The sequence below is a fragment of the Colobus angolensis genome, unplaced genomic scaffold, assembly GCF_000951035.1.
Source record: "Colobus angolensis palliatus isolate OR3802 unplaced genomic scaffold, Cang.pa_1.0 Scaffold226, whole genome shotgun sequence".
In the NCBI taxonomy this organism is placed as follows: Eukaryota; Metazoa; Chordata; class Mammalia; order Primates; family Cercopithecidae; genus Colobus; species Colobus angolensis.
In genome coordinates, this window is record NW_012115444.1 from 1,510,333 (window position 1) to 1,529,640 (window position 19,308).

Below are 19,308 nucleotides of genomic sequence, written 5' to 3' on the forward strand. Positions count from 1 at the left end.
TAGTACAAAGCTCTAGTACGTCTTAAACAATTTCTTGAACATTTCTAAAGCAGATTTTTTTCCCTTCACTGTTTCTATTTATGGTATTTTCCTCAAGAGCACAGCTAATAGGAAGTAGTTGCTTCATTCTTCAACCAGTTCCAAAAAGAAAATGCCTATTTTGTAATGTCCATGAAAATGTTTGCTGCCCAAATCCATTCTTTCTTATCCTGTCCTGGTAAAAATACAGAATAAAAAGGTATTTGGGGTGGCCTGGAGCTAGAATATGCTACAGGAAAGTTTTTTGTGACTTAGAACAGGTATTCAATCAGAAGAGGTAGTTTGGAATCAGTAGAAGGATCTGGGTGTTGCAAGATCCCTGTCCACTTTTGCACAAATAGTCAAATTGCTTTTTTCTTTTTAAAACTAGTTTCATCCTAAACTAAATTCATAATACAAGTGACAAAATAAATTAGTCATATAGGCCCCAAAATGTTACTACAAGAATGTACAACTTATTTGGAGTCCCCAATATGATTACAAGGCTTAATGGTTTACAAAATGATATAGTAAACATTGCATTTGAAGTCACCTCAACATCGTTTCAACGTTCCTTATTTCTGAATGCTTGATGACTAAGAGAAGACTGTGTTAAATCTCCAAGGCTAGTGTTCATTTGTAGAAGCCTAAACCATGTACTCTATGATGCAGCTGCCAGAAAGAAATGCCAAAATAAGGAAGTGTGCTCTTTCTACAGGAGAAAAACATCACGTTGGGAGATGTGCAAGCAAAGGGAAAGAAATTCTAGACAGCAAGCTCTGAGGACAACTAAAGGCATCTGAGAAACAGTGTCATCTAGAGAACAGAAAAATACGGCATGAAAGCAGTAGGTAGAACTGTAAGCCAATAAATATCAAGAGAGTGAATACATTGTGGGGTAGGCCCTTAAGGAAATACTTTTCAGTAGGGATAATAAACAATCTATAGCCACATAAACAATATGGTGAAATATCACACACAGGCAGCAGAAGTCATACAAAAAGTATTCATACATGTGATTCCTTTTAGACAAAGAACTAACTGGATGAAAATAATTTATACTAAAGCTATTAGAACAGTACTTACTCTTGGGAACAAGTAGCATTAGGAAAGGGACACTAGAGAATCCTCTAGAACACTGGTGACATTCTATTCCTTGAGCTGAGTGACAATTATACAAGGAGTTACATTTGTGATAGTTTATCGACCTATATATGTATGATCTGAAGACTTTTCCTAGATAAAATTATTTGAAGCAATGTTATATTGAGCATATTAGTTACATATTTTTGGCTTGTGTTACAATTACTTTCAAGATTTTGTGTTTTGTTTGGTTTTGTTTTGCTTGTACGGTTGTGGTGCGTTCTCCAAGCAAACATATTCTTTAAAGATATAGACAAATTAATCAATATTTTATTCCTAATTTCTCAGTTTTATGTCATACGTGGAAGTTGTTTCCATCGAAGGTCATTACATATAAAATAAAAGGCTCCTATGTATTTTTCTAAGAAACTATAGAGCTTTTTCCTGTTTTGTTGTTTACACCTCTGATCCATCTGGAGGTTACTTTTGTAAGGAGTGAAGTATGTTTTATTGTCTTACTGCGATTACATTCCATATTCATTTAACATGGAAAATCCACTTTTCAAATTTAACAATTATTAGCATTTAAGATAGATTTTCTTGTCAATATACAGCTACATCATCTATTGCAGACACAGATGAGAAACAGCATGTACTGTATGATTCCATATTGCAACATCCAGTTGATTATTACAAACATATTTCACAATATACCTGAAATGTTAGCACAGAGTATCTCCAGGTTGTAGGCTGGCAGTAGAATCCATATACTTATCTTTATTTTCCATTTTTCTCTATTTTCTAAATTATTTGTTCATGATTTAAGTACATAATCTTTTATTTTTAAAAAAGCACTTTTCTCCCCTTCTTCCAAACACAAACTGACCTCCTGTTCCTCTGATAAAAATTATGAGGTTTTGTTTTGTTTTTTTTAGTGTGGCCTTTAGAAAGTATTCTTTCCTAGCTGGTCACAGAATACCTCTTCATCCACGTCGAATTTTTCACATTGACCTGAATGCACCATGACCATCCATGTCTCTATAAGCTTCTATGCCTTTTTTTCTAGTGCTTCTCTCTTTTTTCCTATGTGAAAATTTTCCAGAGTTTTATAAATAGTTATTTGCTTTTCTGTACACTCAAAAACTGTTTGTAACTTTATCAGTTCACACATTAAGTTAAATCATATAATTTTTTTTCCTATACATGACTATTTCCTCCAGTAAAGTTCATTCCTGAGGCCAGGACTTTCTATAATTTTCCTTTGTATCCCCATCACTGTTTAAGTGATGCAAATGACCAAAGTTTGTTAAATGAATAAATTACAGCAAGACACAGGTAATTTTGATCTGATGTCTACAGTTTGAACCACGATGATGAGAAACAGGAGGTTACACAAATGACATCCAAACAGGAGTACCCAAATGACATCAAATAATAAATAAGAATCTTTAAATTTTACTTAGCACAGCTGGACAGTCAAATTTATAAATATCACTGATATTTTTAGCCCCCTCTAATTTTAGAGTACAAAGAAAATGCTAAACCATGAGGGAAGAGAAGATGACAGCATTTACTATTAATTAACTCACTCATGTATTCAACAAATACAAAGTGAATATCTGACTTTTTTTATATGAAAAAATTAAAATACTTGTCCTCAATGTCTCATAATTTTCTAGATATTCAGAAAACTGTAATTAGCCTGTACAAAAATTTTGATCAAAATATACTCTTTAACAATTGGATGACTAAAAGAAACAAATTTCAACAACAGCCTGAGTTAGCTCACATGTTCCTATATTTTATCAAATAACTTTATGTCATGAACTTGTCATCAAGCAAGGACAGCCTGTGAAATGAATTATATCCTCTTACCCAGTTCCTATTTATGTTCTAAAAGAACATGAATATATCCTCTTTTTTCACACCATTGTATCCCCAGATCTGAGTTCCTGCTTCCTAGAAGTATTTGATAAACTAATGAAGAGTGAATGAATGAGCCATACTCTCCTCTTCAATTTTAGTGTTTAAATGCAAATTCTGAAACTCTGTTCAATTGATAGTACACAACTACCACAGAAGGAATGCAGGAGATATAGAAAAAAATAGTATATTATAAAATAAGTAGAAATGAAGGCTCATTACATATATTAAAGATACAGTGCAACTCTAGAAAGTAGTTCACCCTTTACTGGGCTCTACAGTGTTGTTTTATATATGAGTTTAACCCATGGGCAAATCTGTCCTAATGTGAGATAAATTTTAAACATGAAATACCATAATGGCAGAGTTTGAATAAATTATTCTTACAAAGATTTTTGCTCCTTAATAGCCTGAAAGAACGTCACAAAAGATTTGTGAAAGTTATTTTCTTTTCACCTTCAGCTGAAGTATGTGGGCTGGGATATACGGGGTAGTGTGTTTATGAGAATTTGAAAATTGCACAGAACATAACTGACTTCTCAAGATCAACTCTTTAAAATTGCTTACATACACAGAAGCAGAGAAACACACCTTTTATTTTTATGTAAGTGAATTTAAAATAAATTATCATTTATGAAATTACATGGATTAAATGTTTGACTCACCAAAAATGTTCTTCAAAGAGAAAAGTCTACTTCGGAAGAATGCATGTGTCAGAAAAGAAGCCTGTTTATTGACTTTAATGTGTTGTAATGATGTTTTTACTTTTATTTCCAGTATATACTATTACCATAGTTAATATTAAATAATTATATTTTAATTTTAGCTCTTGGAAAATAAAAATGGTTAAAATCTTACTTGTAAGTAGAGTATTCTACTGGCTAATATAAGTTTCCTATTTAGTGTTTTATTACAATGTATTATGTATGCAATCATATTTAATTTATTTGTTTAAACCTATGACCAGTATAGCCTAATATTCACTACTTGCCTAGAAACTGAATGTATCTTGGCGATTGCAGACATAAGCACCCTTGTACCAGACCTTCAGCTGGCCTGATAAATGGTCCAGTGTTTTTTTTTCAAATCAGCTGGGACAAGTCAGGTGACAAATGATTTCCATTAGCTTCAGCAGAATGGAAACAAAACAAATCAATACAAATGATTTGCAGCAAGTTTAGATCATAAATTTCCTTTTGCCCCTGTACATCTTTTTAATATAGAAGCTTTTTCTTTTCATAGCAGAGAAAAAAGTCATTAGAGAATTGAAAATTCTAGTTACAGCAAACTGTCTCTGATTTAAGGTGAGACCATTTTAATGCACTATTAGTTTTATCCAATGGTACATAACAATATTATTTTAAAATATGGCAAACAATAAAAATGTTAATAAGTAACGTTCCAGAAAATTAATTTTACCTGTAAGCTGTGTAACAACCATAAAATGCTGACATCTACAAAGTGAGCTTTTTGTTTCTATTTTAATTTAAGACCCTCATTGTTTGAATATTTTTCTTTAATTCTATTTCTTAACCATTTGTGTTATAATTAGTTTTTGATCAGCAAAGGTATCTTCACTTCCTTGCTTCGTGTTCTAAAGATGTGGTACTACCTTTATGTATTATGTTTCAATGTTAGCAAATTATAGAAAAAGAAGGATGGGGAAAGAAGAAAGAAGAGGATAAAAAAAATCAAACCACAAAAAGCAAATTAGGGTTATTTACCTTTTTCCTAAGTTATTCCAGTATATATAGATTCTTATATAGTCATGGAGGAATTTGTAAAGACCCATAGAAACACACCCAGTAATGTCCAAGGGAGTCCTGGCAGTTAATAGAATTATGTATTTATATGATTTTGTGGACCTATAAAGGCTGAGCATAAAACTGTCAGTCATGTTACATGTACCAAGAGCATCCACTGTGAACAAGTTCTGCTATAGCCAAGGAAAACGTATGATGTAAGTGCCATTCAATGCACCCATGGGGTCCTCTCACTGCTGTAATAAGCAGATAGCTTTTACCTCAGTATAGAAATGGTAGTTCAAATTCATCACCACTACCTGAGAGAGACAGAGAAAGTGGGATACGCGGGGCGCTCTCCAGCTGACCGTTGTTACTGTATGAACAAGCGCAAGGGGACAGTATCTCAGCTTCCATAGCCTTTCTAACAAGTCAGTTAACCTTTCTCAAGATTATAACTTATAATTTAAATTTATAATTTAATTTATAATTTATATCACAAGCATACAGCAAGAGAAGATGATTCAAGATGAAGATAAAAAGAGAAACAAAAAACAAACTTGCTTTTATGACCCAAATAACTTGAAGGAGTTTCAGCTTTTTTTGGCTGGTAGGGGAAGCGCACATGGGTGTGAGATTAGGACAGGGATACATTTATCCCCTCAATAGCATTTTAAAGTTTACAAAGTCACCCAACTTGTCTTAGTAGCATGAAATAATTTTTCTGTACTCGTAATTTCATTCATAGAGTGCTCTAGTCCTTGTATGAAAACCCGTGTTTCAAGCCTGACTCCATTCTTTATTCTCAGTAAGATCCCTAAAAATCATTTAAATAGTTCATCATCAGACTATTATTTGAAAATCAAGCAAAATAATATCCCCTCTGTCTAGATCCTAATGCCTATCAGCATCTGGTTTTCAAACTGCCCTAATGAGTCCAAAGTGTGTATGACTAGAGCATAATGTTAAAGAATGTGGAGTCTCCAGTCAGACTGCTTGGATTCAAATCCAGACTTTGCAAGTTACTAGCTTTGTGAATTTTGGCAAGTTGTTTAACGTGTGTGTGACTCAGTTTCCTCAACTGTGAAAGAGCGATAACAAGCATTCCTACCTAGTAAGATTGTGGTGAGGATTAAGGAAGTTAATATAGTAAAGTGCTCATAATAGCACCTAAATCATGTCTTCCTATCTGTTTTAGCTATTATTATTACTACTACTAATAGTATTATTGTTATTATTATTGGTGTGTGTACAAGAATGTCAAAAACAATTTGAAACAGGAGTTGAAGACTTGCAAGAAGGTAAGAGAGGATTAGGAGTCTTATTTAAAAAAATAAAAAAAATAAAAAGCTTTTACCTTCCAGGCACTCACTGACTTTTGTGACATATTGGAGAACTTTAGTTTGGTTCTCCTGGGAAGCCAGCCATCATGTAAAATATCTGAATGCCAAGAGGCTGCTATGATGGAGAGGACTTGTGTAGTCTCATTGGTCACCAGGTTAAGCTGAATTCCTTGGTGAGCCCTAGCATTAAAGGCCATGAGAATGAGCCGTATTAGATGCATATTTAACTCCAAATATCAGATGACTGTCCCAGTTGACAACTGACTACAACCACGTGAGACATTTCAAGCTGGCCAGCTAAAGCTTTCTTGAATTCCAAACATGTAACATCACGAGCAAAATAAAAGCGTTCATTGTTTGGTGGTGTTACATTTTGAGGATTTTTATCATGCAGTAATAGCAACCAGAACAGCATCAGCTCTGTTCTCTGCTCCTACCTTCTTTCCATGAACCCAACTTTTTAGTCTTTTAGTTTTCCTGCCTCCTATGTACCTTTGTGGCCCTCCAGCTAAGCTCTTTGCCTGGAATCATAGTCCTTTTTGTAATGAGCATTTGCATGTCCCATGAAGAAATGTAACTAGCTATCAGTTCATCTTTCCAAGATATGACTCTGGAATCTTGCTTTCTCATATTATTGCTGTATTACTTTTGTATTGCCTTGAAATAACTTTTCTTTTGTTCTACTTTGTTGTAAATGTTATTTGGCTTTTCCACTTGTAGAAACATTGGACTACAGCAAGCTATAATTTCTTAGTCAGAAGCAAAGTTATTATTTGCCTTAATAATGAAGATTGGATTCTAAAATCATTATGGACTCAATTCCTTAATTGTACATAAGGAACTAGAACTTGACTCATTAAAATTCAAAAGATTTTCTATTAACCATAAATTATTCAGAAGTCTTCTACTTCTTAAACCTAGTGTACTTCAATAACATTCCCTCAGAACAAAACCCATCTTCTTCAAAATTTCTTACTCTAAAACTAACAACAAGCCATTCATCACCATCAAGACATCCTCTGAGTCTTCTTTTACTTGGAGTCAGCTGATGTTCTTTAGAAAGAGGACACTTACTTTCCTGTGGAGCCAGCATTCCATGAGTGACCACCACCCAAATGACTCCCTTGCCAGAATTCTTAATTCATCAGCTCTTTTCTGTAAATTCTCAACCTGGGTTCAGTCACATATTTCCATTTGCTCTTCCAAATGGAATTCACAGTTAATTGGAGAAATGCAACAACACGTAAATTGGTGCTAATGCAACCTTACAGTTCTAGGGGCCTGTGCTGACAGAGGTGGACCTTCAGTACCCTGCCACTTTTTTAGTATTATATATTCTATATAATGCTGGAGGTTCTAGATAGTGAAGTAAGTCAGGAGAATAAATAGATATCCATATTTAAAAGGAATAAATAAAATTTCACTTTTGCAAAATAATATGATTGTACATAAAATTCAAAAGAACACAGGTAATTTTCAAATTTGTGTAGGTTTTTATAAGGTAATGAGCAAGAGTAAACAAACAGACATATATTGTATTAGTCTATTGCAATAATTAACAATTAACAATTACATATTAAAATACAATTTAAATGTTATTAAAATATAAGGGATCTACAAATAAATCAAACAAACATACAATTTATTTGGACAAATTATAACATATCACTAGAAAATTTTTTAAAAATCTAAATTAATAAAGTATTATGTTATGATCAGGATTATAAGATTCATTTGTAACAATGATAATTTTACCCATATTGATTATAGTTTAAAATTATAACGGATTTGTAAATCCTAGCCAAGTTTATTTATTTTTGAACATTGAAAAGATAGAATTTGTCAAGGTTTCCTTGAAGAATAACAATGTGGCATGACTTGTTCTACAAATACAATTTTGTAATATAAAGTTACAATATTTAGTATACATAAAATCGTTTTAGTAAATGGTAATGAGAAAATTAGATATGCTTATTTGGAGAAAAAAAGACTCAAATGTGAAGTCACGTCAATATAGAATAAAATACAAAAAGCAAAATACTAAAGGATCAAAAAATTAATATATATAAAGATACTCATAACTTCAAGGTATATAAACAATTTCCTTTTTTTGTTTCTAAAGTACAAATTCAGTTTATTCATCTGTTTCTGACACAGTACACAGGAGGCAAAGTGTTTCACACCATAGACTTCACTTCCAATTCCCTGGAATGTTCATTTCTTTGGCTTACAGGAGAGACTAGACAGGAAAGCCAGGCTATGCTTAGGCAACTAAAATGAGGCCGGGGACAATGCTAACGTCATCCTCACAGGAACGGCCACAGGGACTGTTAGTCGCAAGCTGGTTTTCTAGACCTGTTAGCTGGAAGTATGGGGAGCACCATTTCTGGAAGCTCAAGCTATGCTGGGCTTCAGTCATCTCCACCGCACAGGTACAGGCAGTGCTTTCTGGGTAGTCGCCCTTAGTATCTTGCTGAATGTAATAGTACAGGGACTTGCCATACTTTCTCTTGAATTCAGGCCTAAATTTCAACATGTCCACTTCACTGCAGGAGACCATGATTCTGACCAGGCCCTTATCTCGAATCCCCTTGCCCTTCATGGAGTAGTACACTCGATCAGCAAAATACAGGGGCTTGTTCTGAATGCACTGGACCAGGTTCATGAGAGCATTTTTCAGGTCTCCTGTAACCTCTTTCTTGATGCTCTCTCTTGATGGGCTGTAGCTCTTGTACCTATCAAATACTTTCTGGAGGTGGGACACGGTCTGCTTGGTCATGATGCTAATCCACTTGGGAATATCAGTCCCTTTCCTCTTCACTCCAGCATCATAGAAATCCCAGACATCTTGGTCAATCAGTTCATAATCAATGACAGAGCCATCCTCTGCTCTTCTAACCTTTGCCAGGGCAACCATCAGCTTGCGGAAGTCACCATATGTGTCCAAAATAATGTCCTTCTCCAGATCAGTTTTGTACATTTCCTTGTAAACTCTGTTAATTTCCTGGAGCTCCTGGTTGGTTGTTGAGCAGATGATCTCAACGAGGGAGTCCTCGTCAGTTCCCAGCCCCTTCATGGAAGCTTTTAGCTCAGAAGCATCATACTGAGCAGGTGTGTTCAATAAGCCCCAAATCACCATCTCCAGGTGGCCAGATAAGGCTGACTTCAGTGCTGATGCAAGTTCCTTTTTGGTCCTTCTCTGCCAGGCAAAAGCACTACCCTGTCTCTGAGCATTCCTCCTGTTGGTCAAGATGTTGACAACGGTGACCTCATCCACACCTTCGGTCTTGATGGTTCTTTCAATGTTCAAAGCATCCCACTCAGCATCAAAGTTGGTGGAGGCTTTGACTGATCCAATGCACTTGGAGGGAGTGATCACCCTCCAAGCTGAGCTTGCACAGGATTTTGTGAATAGTATACATTTTGAAGGAAGCTGGGCTGGGCGCTGAGAACTGTGAGCGTCCCCAGATGTTGAGCAAAAAATTTTCAACAGAACACAAAAAGCACTGATCATTAAATTTATTTTTATTTTTATTATTTATTTTTATTTTATTATTATTATTATTATTGAGATAGATTTTCACTCTTGTTGCCCAGTCTAGAGTGGAATGGCATGATCTCAGTTCACTGCAACCTCTGCCTCCTGGATTCAAGTGATTCTCCTGCCTCAGCCTCCTGAGTAGCTGGGACTACAGCCGGCTACCACCACCACCACACCCGGCTAATTTTTTCTATTTCTAGTAGAGATTGAGTTTTACCATGTTGGCCAAGCTGGTCTTGAACTCCTGACCTCAAGTAGTCCACCCACCTCAGCCTCCCGAAGTGCTGGATTACAGGTGTGAGTCACTGTACCTGGCCTGATCATAAATTTTAAATGTAAGTTTTGGTGATAAAGATTTGATCATAAAAAAGTTAAAGTCTGAAACCATATTTGAAAATGATAAATAAAAGACACATAATCAGAAAATCTAAAGAATTACAAATCAATAAGAAAAATATAAACACAAAAAAGGGTAAAAAATGTGAATAAAGAGGAAATTGGCATGTACAGTAAAACGATTGAAAAAAGTTGTTCAATTTCATTAGTCATCAAGTAAAAGAATATTAAAGTTTCAATAAACTGCACCCAAAAAGAGATAAAATTAAATTCCAGGTGTTTGTTTGAATGTAGAAAAACTCATACTATTTTTTTAGGGACTATAAATTCATGCAATCGCTTTGGAAAGCAGTGTGACTTTCTAGTAATTTAAAGATACGAAAATCCCAACTATTTCCTCATAGGTATATAGACAACAGGAATGTATTTATATGTGAACTCAGAAATGTGTTCAGAATATTCACAGCATTCATCATAAAAGCCCTAAACTGGAAACTGTCCAAATGTCCATTAACAGGAAAGCGGGTGTATACACTGTGGGTATATTGATCAACTGAAATGCTTTACAACAATCACAAGAAAATGGAACTACAACTACACACACTAATTTCAATTGATCTCACAAGTATAGTATTAAGCAAGAGAATTCAGACCCACATTTATGTATAATGTATTATTCCATTTATATAATGCTCAAAAATAGACAAAACTGAATGATTTCATTGAGTTATCATTCTTTAGGTAGCAATGCTACAAAGAAAGTGAGCAGTTATTACCTTGACATTGAGGATAGTGATTGCCTTTAGAAGAAAAGGAGCAGTTTGTGATTTGAATGTGTTCGCAGGGTGCTCATATTATTTCACATCTTGGCCTTGAAAGTCGTTATAGGGGTGTTAACTATATAATAAATTTTTAGCTGCACATTTATATTGTATGCAGTTTCCTCTATGTATTTTTAATTCAGTGTAAGAAATGATTAGAAATATTGTCAACATCTCGTGTCTTTTATATTTTTCATCTTTTTCTTCATCAATCTCTGCCAATTATAATTTTATTTTAAAATATGATGAGTAAATATAATTAGAGGAGTAGGAAAAAGAATGGAAGCTACTAAAGTGACGCTGTGGAAATTCTTCATGGTAAAAACAATTTTATGACAAACACTCACTGCTGCCTCAGTTAAGGGAGGTCATGTTTAACCAGCCTTCTGAAATTATTTGAAAATATTACACCTATAATAGATGATAGAAATTCAATGATGTAGTACTCTTGTATTTTTCTTCAGGCAAAAAGCCATGTTACACATGATAAATTAATGACTAAGGTAACAAGTTATTGAGTAAGAGGTTAGAAATAGTGCTGGATAGAAAACTGATAGCAGAATTCCTTTTACTCACAGGCTAAAGCCATAAAATCCCGCCTCTAGTGTCTTTTTCTGCAATATTCTAACCACGAGATAAGCCATCCTCTAGGTACTGCTGAGACCTTAAGGACTGAAGGAGTCAAGGAAGTCAATATTCTTTTAATCCTCTACCTTCAAGGGCCACCCCATTTAAAAGTTGTGCTGACTTTCTTTCTTCTCTCTCTCCTTTCTTGCCTCTCCTCTTCTTCCTTAACTTCTCATTCGTCCCCTTTTCTTTTCCATTCATTTGTTTTTTCACCTCCCTGTAAGGGACAGGAAGTGTGAAGCTTTCCAGCCAGAGAAAAGTAAGACTTGCCAGGTGTTTAGTAGTTGTGTTCCTGTAATCTCAATATATTGCAAGTAAAGATTTTGAAAGTAGAATCATCTATCCTATTTTTGAAATTCAAAGACTCAGATATAATTTGAATATTAAGATTAAAAATTCAGTAAAATTTTATTCATTGTTATATGCAATAATTGTCATTTTCTTAGGGAAAGTAAAGGAGACATGCCACTTGCTATTTAAGTACTTTGCTTTAATATACATTAGGAAAAATCATTATATTTGGCAATCATCAAAGTAATTTGGGCAAACACACTTTTAAAAGACACTATAGAAACTGTTTTTTCCTGCATTGTACAGTTTGGTGAACTATAATAATCACCATAGTCAGATTATTGCCAAGTCTCCATCTTATTTTTGCTTTCGAGACTGGTTTCTATAATTTATTTGTTAGCTTACACACACACACACACATTTTCACACACACATGTGTAATGTGACTTTTTGCCTGAAGAAAAATACAAGAGTACTACATCATTGAATTTCTGCTATCTATTATAGATGTAATGTTTTCAAATAATTTCAGAAGCCTGGTTAAACATGACCTCCCTTAACTGAACATACTATGTTCACAAACATAACAATAGTCCCCTTTATCTGTAGATTATATGCTTCAAGATCTCCAGTGGTTGCCTGAAACTGGATAGCACTAAACTCTATTTGTGTGTTTTTTCCTATATGCATGGAACCCTGTGTATGTTTTTCACATACATAAATATCTACAATAAAAAGTTTAATTTATAAATTAGGCACAGTAAGAGGTTAACAACAATAATTAATAAAATAATTATAGCAATATATCGTAAGCAAAAGTTATAATGAATGTGATCTCCTTCTCTCTCAAAATGTCCTATTATAGTTTACTCACCTATTTTTACACTGCTTGACTGTGAGTAACTAAAACCAGGAGAAGTGAAACCACAAATAAGGGGGAAATACTGCACTGTGAAAACTCTCTTGTGAGAAATGTCATAAATATTACATAATTTTCTCATATTTCAGATTGATAATATAGACAATCTTTTTTAATTAATTAATTGAATTTGTAGAGATGAAGTCTCACTGTGTTGCCCACGCTGGTCTTGAACTCCTGGGCCAAAGTCATCCTCCCACCTTGGCCTCCCAAAGTGCTGGGATTACAGGTGTGAGCCAATGCACCTGGCCAGATAGTATCAACAAACTTAATCATACCAGAGTTGGCTTTCTCTGCACATTTTGAATGAAGCCATCTTTGAAACATTGAAACACTTTGCTCACATACGATTTGTTTTTACGATTTGTTTTTCTAGTGCTTTAATGCTAAATTTGACTAATTTATATTAGGAAACTAATTGGATTCATAAATAAAAATTATCTTTGCTAATAATAATTGGAAGTAAGAACTTTTACTCCAATGAACACAAATATCAAAATTTCAAAATTAATCAGAGGTTTCCTGCACATATATCATGTATAGAGAATAAGGGATGTCATTTCCAGGAATATTTCCTAATGTCCAAGACTGAATTTGTTGTCTCTGCTCTGTACACCATTTATCATACTTTGTTATTAACTTCTATTTTATTTTCACTTCCCCTCCAGGTCAGCACTGTTCAATAGAATATTCTGTGAAGATAGAACTGATCTATATCCGTGCTGTCCAATAGGTTAGCTACTGGCCACATGTGGTTATGACACACTTAAAATATTACTATTCTTAATCAGAATGCACTGTAATATAAACTACACATTGTATTTCAAAAACTTAGTGCAACATTAAAATATATAGCATTAATATAATTTTACATAGAATGCATGTTGAAATGATAATATTTTGAATATATGGGGTTACATGAAATATATTGTTATAATTTCACTCATTTTTTCCTACTTTTTAAATAACGACTACTACAAAAATTTAGAATTATGCATATAGATAGAAATTATAGAGTACTGTATCTCTATGGGGAAGCATGCTTTATGTCTGCAAAAAAAAACCATTTTTCTACATACAGTATTTTGTAACAATATATTCTAAGTTATATTTTAACTTCTATATTCTATTAAATGGTGGTGTGCAGGTTATAATTTACTTTGGGCCTTTTTTTCTCTTTTAGTGTTTTTATTTTTTGCTTAGTGCATCTTATAATCAATTATGAGTTAGGACTAATAAAACATGTTTTCTTTCTATGTTTTGCCACATAAAAGCACAGTGCAAATCAGTTGATTCTTAATCCTATGAAAATATCACCAAATAACTAAAAACAGTGTATTTCAAAACTGCTTGAATTAGTGTGCTTGCCAAAAGGATTATTACCCAGAAGAAAGTGTTAGCAAATACTTAAATAAAATGCAACTCTCTAGAGAAATAATTGAGGCAGATCAGTTTCTCCTTCTCTTTGAATATTATTATAATCACTCCAAATAAGTCTACAGTATTGACTTTAGTTTGCATAAAAGAGAATTTGAATGATGCCTTAAAGTTCATTGACAATATTTCTGACTAATAATCATACAAGAGATTTGCACTGCATATTCACATTGATTGGAAGGAAGGCTTGGGAAATTTTGAGAAAAGAAAATTTAAGAAAAGTAAAATTATGTAAATATACTTCGATGTTAAGGTTTTTTTTTGCTCTTTAATTTTAAAAATAATATCTGAAACAAAATAATACAAACAGATGGTATCTAATCAAATATCATGGTCCATGTTAAGTCACCTCCAATTTCACTCCTAGTAGCAACTCATTCCATTTCTGTCACTTTAATATTTCTGGTGATTTCCATATAATTCTTTGTCAGGTGTTAACATCTTTACTTCTGAATTTATGAATTTAGAAAAACATGTATTAACACCCAACTATTAAAGATAGAGAAAAGCCTGCATCATATGAAGCCCTATTTTCCCGTGATATACTCCCATAGTCAATAGTGTACTATGTTTAGTTTTGTGTAGATTACCTTCCTATCTTAATTTAAAAATTAATTATCCCATTAACTTATGACAGTGTCTCTTAACTCACCTTGTCTTCATACTAGAAAATAAGGGTTTTAGTACTTCCATCTATTCTTCTTTCTCTTAATAAATGTATTCCTTCCCTCTTCTTTTTTCTACCGTTCACATTGCTAGAATCTTTCTTTCCGCAACCATAACCAAGTGTTTCAAACACTGATTCTTCCATAGGTTCTAAAGTTGAAATCCAACAGCAACGTTTACACTTCTATGACTATGTGAATATTATCTACAGCCAAGTTAGACAAACTCTAAGGCTATATATCTTTACCCTCACTTCAATTCATTGATCTGAAAAAGACAAAAGTAATTATTTCTATTTTTTAATAAAATGCATATATTTTGCAAGTACACTTTTATAACAGTTTCTGTTACCTAATTTTTTTTTTTTTTTTTTGAGACATTGTCTCACTCTGTCGCCCAGGCTGGAGTGCAGTGGCCGGATCTCAGCTCACTGCAAGCTCCGCCTCCCGGGTTTACGCCATTCTCCTGCCGCAGTCTCCCGAGTAGCTGGGACTACAGGCGCCCGCCACCTCGCCCGGCTAGTTTTTTGTATTTTTAGTAGAGACGGGGTTTCACCGTGTTAGCCAGGATGGTCTGGATCTCCTGACCTCGTGATCCGCCCGTCTCGGCCTCCCACAGTGCTGGGATTACAGGCTTGAGCCACTGCACCCGGCCTGTGTTACCTAATTTTACCAAAAATTTCCTGGGCTTTTCTTCCACAACCTACTTTTAAAAACGCAGTTTCACGTGGCTTGAATTATCAGAGTTAATAGTACGCATTCCTGATAGAAAAAGAAAAAACAATGAGTTTTTATCTATATGAAATAGTAACAGTGTTGAGTTTATAGTAGATGCTGAACAAATATTTGTTAAATGAATGAATAACTCATTTTTCAAAGAAAGTTTTAATATCTAGATGCAGAAGTTTTTGAATTCAAGAGTAAGGTTCTTTTTTTACTGAATGCAGTAGATGAGAATAAATTTTTAAAATGATTGTTAATATACTTTTGATGTAAGGATACTAAGAACTAACTGGATTTTTTTTAGGTCAATGATTTTAATCATAAAATTCAAACCCGAAAAATATTTGTATGACAAATGTGAATTTTTTACAATATGGGAACAGCTGACCACAAATTTAGTAACAGCATATTAAATTAAGCCATATTAAATTAAATTAACACCACATTTTCTAATTAAAATAAATTGAAGAATATGTCTAGTCTTTAAATACACATGAAAATTAAGTATTATTTTAAGAGTATGTTGTGAGTCATGCAGTAAAAATTATTAATATTTTCTTTTAAAATATGCTCTTTATCTTAAAACAAGGCATAATTAATGTGGGAGCTAGGTAGCAACTACTTTTTTTAATTTAATTTTTTATTTCTTATATTTTTCATATTAAAAATAATTATATTTTTTATTGTATCAAATATATATTCAAAATTATTGATGGTTTTTAAAAGCAGTAAAATTTTAATAAGGTTAAAATTTTAAAATGTTAGTATTTTAATCAGGTTCATAATCCTGATGCTGATGATGAGGCATTACCCTAAATCAAGAGGTAAACCTTTGAGTTTTGCTGTGATAGAGTTGGGAGCACTATATGAAGGGGTGGATGTAACATAGTGATCTTGTCATGTCCCACTTGTAATTAATGGAAAAAGTTCATAAATGCTCAAGAAATAAGTGAGTAATAAATGTCCATAAGATAAAAAGAAAATTAACTTTCTGTGTTACATGGAATATTCATAATTAGTGTCATTTCACTTCCATTCAATGGATTTTAAAGAATTTCGACCATCCTGGTATCTTCCAGATTGTTTTCATCCTCATAAGCCCAATCTATCCTTTTTCCCATTGTAAATGATTTGACATGTTGCTAAAACAGGACTTAAAAGAATTGGCTAAATATATCTGTAACTGAGCTACCATTCTTTTGAAGAAATGTTTAGTTTCACTTTCGGTGATTTAGAATCAGAAGCAGAAGTTCCAGGAGGATAAAATGGAATGTGAACAGTATAGACAGATTAGAACAAATGAAAGATACTTCAAAATCACTATGGGAAACAGTTAAGTTTTAACATTCATTATCATGAAATTGTGTAATAGATGTTCACGGAACTTGTGTGACGCTCCCTGCATAGCAGGCACTCAAGGAAGATGATTGATGGAATGGGAACAATTTTCCAAACTTTGGAATTTATTTAGCATATCCAATTGAGAATTTCTTTTTAAATACTACATTTGTTTCTAGTTAAGATTAATGCTATTCAATTTTTCAAAAAAATCACAGTTGCAACAATTCCCTAAGGAAATATTTCTTCACACGAGTGAATTTTTATCTGGCCTTATTTTATTTCACTGTGTTAGAGAGTGACAGACCATGAGGGAGTTATTCTAGAGATGACTACTTCAGGTAGTTGTGAATGCCTAAGAGATAGTTCTATAAATGATGGCACTTTCATTACAAGAAAGTGTTCAAGTTGCGTTTCCATCTTGACTAATATTATGAAAGTTAAGTGGCAAAAAGTCAAGGAAAAAAGTTGATATACCTTAGATCAACTACTGATCATTGCTGCTTTCTAACATATAGAATTAACAGAGACATAAAATAGAAAATTCAAGTTTTGGATCCATTACATAAATAAGTTTTACTAATTCATCACAATCATAGACACACTGGCACAAAACAACATCCTACTGATATTCTATATAAAATGTAGAGTGTTCACTAATTTTAATTTGTTTTTTTCTTTCTTGTGAGTTAACTGATTGGTTCACTAGAGGCAACAGAATCCCTGAGACCATAGCAAACACATATCTCATACAAGAATGTCTCATTTATGGCATTGATTTGGGAAATTTTTCCAGAATTTCCCTAAAAGCAGCACTATAAAAAATATAGGATACTAACATCTAGAATGATTAGACACTATATAATAAATAATATCAAATAGCAATCCTTACACTTAACTGACATTGTAGTATTGTGGTAACAAACAGTTTACAGTTGGATGTCATTGTTTGCTTTTGCTGTGAAATAATCTATCCCAAACCTCAATGCCTGAAAACAAGAATCAATTCTGCGCACTGTCAGTATGGGTTTGAATCAGTTAAGTGGTTTTTCCACTGGTAAGGATGGAGCTTCCACATCACCTACAGTCAGCTTGGGCTGATTTGTCTAGAATGAACTAACCCACAGGTCTGGGGGTCAGTGCTTCCTATCATCTGTGGCTATGACCATCAGGCTACCCTGGGACTCATTCTCACGGCGGTGATCACAGTTGTCACAGAAACAACAAAGTAAGGTATATTCCAAAGCAGAAGCACATTGAAGTCCCTCCGTGTGTCACATATACCTGTTATCCCAGGGCTTGCTGTCCAAAGCAAGTCACATGACCAAGCCAAGTATAAATGGATTTTAGTCTTCTCAAGAGCATGGATACAGACAGCCATGATTAAATTGAAGGCTATTGCTATAACAATCTATAATGCTGGAATAATGGCTTGCTAAGTAAATACAAACAAATCAGGTCTTTATATTGTCCTAGTTGAATCAAATCAATGCATTAATTAATATATGCACTTTTCTTTATCCAGTGGTTCATGAATGCATTTAAATATTTATTCAATTCATGGTAAAATGTAGAATTAAAACACATGACTTAAATGTAAGTTCTAAGAAAGATTTATTTATTTATTTATTACTTCCCCATGCCAATTTAAATATTTGGAACTGAATGCTTAGGTATGCAGCAGAGAGAAAAAAGATAGCTGGTCCTCAAGAGGCACTCTGAGTCCACACACCCAGCCATGTAAAATTGGCATGGAGATAAAACACAAAAAGAAGATTTATAAGAGATGAAACAGAAGAAAACATCTTAACATAAAATAATCCTATACACAATTGTTTGTGCCTATATCCAATTAGAAATTCCTCTTCACATGCAGAGGAAGATAGAAAAGCTTAGACAAAATGGGATTAGGTTTGAGAGAGAGATGAAAAATTCCACTTGAGAAATAACTTCATATCAAATATTTTTAAACGATAAAACTCAGGACTGCATATACAACCTGCTTAGGTAAAATGGTAAAACACATGTAAACTGTAGTGATGATACACAGAAAGAATGAGGAAAATGTTAATACTCAACGTTTTAGTTATACTACACATCACGTTATTTATGTCTCACCTATGTCTAGGTAAAATATGTTTCTCAAATATCATTAAGTAAATTTCAACTTGACTTTCAAGCCAAATTATTAGTATTTCTAGAATATCCATCTCCTTTGCTCTGCTATAGAATTACTCTAAATGTAACTCTGAGTTGTCAAGCTTAGGAAATTGAAATGGAAATTTAGTTGTAGGCTGCCTTGAGCTCAGTTAGGAAGCATCCAATTGCAATTGAATGCTCAGCAGCAAACATTGCTTGAGCCTGAAGGCCTTTCAATTTTTTGTTAAGCAACTCACGTAAATGATTAAAGCATTTGGTGTTTTAGACATGAAGTCCTTGCCCATGCCTATGTCCTGAATGGTACTACCTAGATTTTCTTCTAGGGTTTTTATGGTATTAGG

General features: G+C 33.6%; 1 pseudogene across 1 annotated transcript; it reads right to left on the bottom strand.

Annotated features, from left to right (window-relative positions):
• Nucleotides 1-8,226: 8,226 nt before the first annotated feature.
• On the bottom strand, nt 8,227-9,580 carry LOC105513243 (annotated as a pseudogene). The gene has a single exon (XR_001001970.1). The product of XR_001001970.1 is annotated as an annexin A2 pseudogene (transcript).
• Nucleotides 9,581-19,308: the final 9,728 nt, after the last annotated feature.